Below are 4,946 nucleotides of genomic sequence, written 5' to 3'. Positions count from 1 at the left end.
AATTGGTGTGATTGCGAATTATGACGTGAAGATGATGCATGATTGATAGAGTTATGATGAGATTATGTTGTGGCCTTTCCCTTATATGCTTTACATATAGATGTTTTTCTATTCTCACCGTACAATTTGTGGATGTTTTAGGTGAGGAAGATTTGGCTATGAGTGGAATCTAGAATGCCAACAGTTGAACTATGGGTATGCTCTGATATTGTGACATCGGGGCAGAGGATTTAGAGGACATGAATTTTATTTGCATATGGAGTTGTAGTTATTATTTTGAAAACATTTTGTAATCTCTTATGTTTTATTTTTCTAGTTTCATTTTCAAATTATTTTGGATATTGAAGAATGTTTCTAAAGGTTTTTATGTGAACCCTTTTACCGATGTTGAAAAGATTATTTCCTTAGTTTGTTTACATTATTATAATATATGTGTTGGGGTAGTAAGGGTGTCACATGCTTGGTAATGATATATATGAATGTTCAAAACATGATTTGGTCTGTACTTTCATATGAGAATGATATTGATCATGATGGTGGATTGATCATGTATGATGTATGACGCATTATTGCATGTGATGTCTTATGGAATGTGTCTAGCCTAGGACTTGAGGAGAGGGAAATTTTTTTCGAACTGGAAGAGCTCACATAGAGTCTCTTGAGAGTGGTGCTTGGATAGGCAACTAATTTATACTAGAGTGGTGCTTGGATAGGCCACTGGTTTGGGCGAGTCTCCTCTAAATCCTTAGCTAGTGTTGGAGTGAGATATGAGGTCGAGGGTTATTCCCTTAACCAAGTACTGGGGAAGGTACGTGGTTCCTTGTGGATAGTTGGTGAGCGAAATCCACAAGTGACTTGGTAATGCATGCTAAGGTCGTGGTAAGCATGTACCCAACTGTACTATAACTAACGGTGGAACCGGACTTCCAAGTGTGTAAGTGACATCATTCGAGTAAACCCGAATGGGGATTAATATCCCGGTTAGCTGTGACCGAGCGGGTGCATTGGGCGTAAAATTAGTTGGGGTGGTTTCGGTAGGATGAGATGTCACTTATACTTCTCTATTATTAAGGAGACCTCCTAGGTGAATGCATGGCGATGCATTAGATGATTGATATGCATTGATATTTGTCATGAGTTTCATTTATTACATGATTGCTATTATGATGAAGTGTATGGTGTTTAACTTCATGATCGATAAGTTGATGATTGATTGAGAATGAAGTCCCTTGGGACATGATTAGATGATTGATATGCATTGATATTTGTCATGAGTTGCATTTATTGTATGATTGCAATTATGATGAAGTGTATGGTGCTTAACTTCATGATTGATAAGTTGATGATTGATTGAGAATGATGTCCCTTGGGACATGATTAGATGATTGATATGCATAGATATCTGTCATGAGTTACATTTTTTATGCATGAGTAGTGTTGGATAAAGTGTATGGTGTGGCTCTATGAGAATGATTGGTGACTTGATAATGGTGTAGCATAGATATTTATTTGTATGCTTACATGGTTGATTTTTGAACTCTAGCTTACCCTTCTATTTCCATGTGGATGAGTTGCGATGATCATACTGTGTATGGGAGCAGGTTAGGGTTAAGTTAGAGCTGGTTGCTGTGACCACTACGAGACGTGGAGTTTTGTCCTTGTGTCAGAGTTACCATTTGGGTAACTATTTTGCCTGTGCTTGACCGGCATTAGGATAGTATTAGTTTGGGTGACTTTATATACATAGTATTATGATTGGTATATAAATATTTGATTTTTTTATCACTTCCTTTATATGTATATTCTGTTATCCAGCTTAATATTTTAACTTCGATGACTAGTATACTTAGCATGATTCCTCTAAGTGTAGGGACCATGATTGGTCGTTACACTTTTATGATATCAGAGCTGGTCGAGTCTTTTGGATACTCTATGGGGAGTGATCCTTCTAGGTTTCTGTTGTGTTATATCTCTGATATATCTATTGACTGTTGGTGGGGCAATGTTACTAAAAAAATGTTTGAATTCTTGAAGTATGGTGAGGCCTTAGTATGACCAGATTGCTAGGGCCATGGAGATGATGGCCATGGCAATGCAGCAATAGAGTGCTCACTTTGCTCAGTTGGGGGCAGGTAGAATTGCAGTTGAGGCGACTAGACTAGTGATCTCTCAAGATGGGAGAGATTTAGCAGAGTTCAGGAGATGCTAGCCTCCTTAGTTCAAGGGAGATTCAGATCCTGATGTTGTAGATCATTGGTTGTGCGAGATATGGAGAAGATCTTTAGTGTTTTGGGATCGTTTGAGGAAAGGAAGTTGACCTATGTAGTATATATGCTAGCGGGTGAGGCTGAGTACTGGTAGAGAAGCACTAGGTAGATGTTAGAGAGAAGAGGTATAGTGGTTGATTGGGATTGCTTCAAGAGGGTCTTTCTAGAGAAGTATTTCCCAGATACGCTAAGGAGATTGAGTTCATGAGACTACAACAAGGGAGCATGTCTATTTTGGAGTATGCTATGAGATTTGAGCATCTGGCTCGTTTTTACTCTCAAGCCATATATAAGGCTTGGAAGTGTAGAAAGTTTGTAGAGAGATTGAGACATGAGCTGAAAAGGGTTGTTGTTCCTATGTCCAGTGTGGAGTTCCTTGCCTTGGTTGAGAAGGCAAAGACGATTGAGAGATTGGAGTGGTAGTGGCAGCGGTAAGGCTGCTAGAGTTTAGGATGGTCATCAGGATCCATGAGGGGAGGCCAACAATGGAGACCCTATGATAGGCCTGTTCAGTCTTAGAGAGGTGTTGTTAGTAGGGGACCTCACCCTGCTACTCCTCAGGGTGGAGCATAGTCAGTACGATGCTACAAATGTGGAAGAGCCCATATAATCAGAGATTGTTCCCATCCAAGGAATGTTTGTTTCAAGTGTGGTAAGCCAGACCACATTTCCAGAGATTATCAGATGCCATTGACTCCATCTAGGAGTGCCTCGAGGCCAGCCAAGCCTACAGCTGCGGGAGGGTATTTGCTTTATCAGGTGTAGAGGCTTCTACTTTATTAAACTTGGTGAATAGGAAAGGGAAGGCAACATGTGAGGATGTTTTATTCCTATTTGACTCTGGTGATACACATTCATTTATCTATATTGATTATGTGAGGAGATTGGGTTTATTGGTGTTTACATTGCATGTTGATTTGTCTGTGTCTACTTCGGCTTTAAATTCTGTGGTGACGTTGGAGATGTGTGTGAGATGCCTAATAGAGGTATTTAGTAGGAGGTTTCGGGTGAACCTGATTGTTTTGCCCATGGTGGATATAGATATCATCTTGGGGATGGATTGGTTATCTACCCATCACATCCTCATAGATTATGCTTAGAGAGAGTTGGTGTTTCCTTAGTTGGAGGATGAGGTATTGGTGTCAGCTAGTCAAACTAAGCGGTTGATATAGAGCTGAGTGCTTCATATTGTTTACTGCCTTGAGTGTTGAGACAGAGAGAGTCATCACTGGGATTGAGGTTTAGTGAGTTCCCTGATGTATTTCCAGATAATGTGCCGAGATTGCCACCTATACATGATATTGAGTTTAACATTGATCTGGTGCCAAGTGCAGGACTGGTATCAGTAGCCCCTTATAGGATGGCTCCAGCTGAGTTGGTAGAGTTGAAGAAGCAGATAGAGGATTTGTTGGAGAAATAGATGGTGAGACCTAGTGTTTCTCCTTGGGGTGCCCAATACTTTTAGTAAAGAAGAAGGATGGTGGGGCCCGTTTGTGTGTTGATTATCAAAAACTGAATAAGTTGACGATAAAGAATAAGTATCCGCTTCCAAGGATTAATGATTTGATGGATCATCTTAGGGGATCATCAGTGTTCTCGAAGATTGATTTGAGCTCCGTATATCATCAGATTAGAGTAAGGGAGAGTGACATATCGAAGACTACTTTCAGGACTAGGTATGGTCACTATGAGTATGTTGTGATGCCATTTGGTGTCACTAATGCTCCGACAATGTTCATGGATTACATGAACAACATTTTCAAACCGTTCTTGGACAGATTTATGGTGGTCTTCATTGATGACATATTGGTATATTCCAGATCCTTGGAGGACCACCGTGAGCATCTGAGGTTGGTTTTAGAGGTATTGAAGGAAAGGCAACTGTATGCCAAGCTGTCCAAGTGTGAGTTTTGGTTGTTTGAAGTGAAGTTTTTGGGGCATGTGATATCAGTGGAAGGGATTGTAGAGGATCCGGCCAAGGTAGAGGCTGTGGTTCAGTGGGAGCGTCCAAGGAATGCTACGGAGATTAGGAGATTTTTTGGGTTAGCGGGTTACTATCGGAGATTCATAGAGGGTTTCTCCCGAATAGTAATGCTTTTTGACTGAACTGACCTGAAAGGACGAGGCTTTCGTTTAGACGAACGCTTGTGAGCAGAGTTTTCAGGAGTTGAAGAGACGATTCACTACTTCTCTAGTTTTGGTGTTACCTGACACTGGTGAGTCTTTTGATGTGTATTGTGATGCTTTCCACCATGGGTTAGGTTGTGTGTTGATGTAGTGAGGGAGAGTAGTGGCATATGCTTCGAGGCAACTTAAGACCCATGAGAGGAATTGTCCAACTCATGATTTGGAGCTTGCAGTTGTGGTGTTTGCCTTGAAGTCATGGAGGCACTATCTGTATGGTGCGCGGTTGAGTGTATTTAGTGATCACAAGAAGCATCTGTTTGATGATGTTTTGCTTTGATAATGATGATGACGATGTTCTCCTTGTGTTGATATTGTTGAGTTTTATACTGTTATATTATAGTGTAATTAGAGGAATGATAGATAGTGTTAGCTAAGCTCATTATGACTACTCTTCTTCATTCTTATAAGTGCTTAATTGTTTGATACTTCTTGCTTACGTAAGAAGTAGTGGATGAGTGATATTGATTGTGTTGCAAGCATATGTGCGAGTAG

General features: G+C 40.4%; 1 pseudogene; it reads left to right on the top strand.

The window, feature by feature from the left end:
• The first annotated feature begins 3,833 nt into the window (after positions 1–3,833).
• On the top strand, positions 3,834–4,373 carry LOC145954202 (putative mitochondrial protein AtMg00860 pseudogene; annotated as a pseudogene).
• Positions 4,374–4,946: the final 573 nt, after the last annotated feature.

This window comes from Cajanus cajan, chromosome 1, assembly GCF_000230855.2.
Source record: "Cajanus cajan strain Asha chromosome 1, NIPB_CcT2T_4, whole genome shotgun sequence".
Classification (NCBI taxonomy): Eukaryota; Viridiplantae; Streptophyta; class Magnoliopsida; order Fabales; family Fabaceae; genus Cajanus; species Cajanus cajan.
Note: the sequence above shows the minus strand (reverse complement) of the source record. Positions and strands in the feature narration are given on the sequence as shown.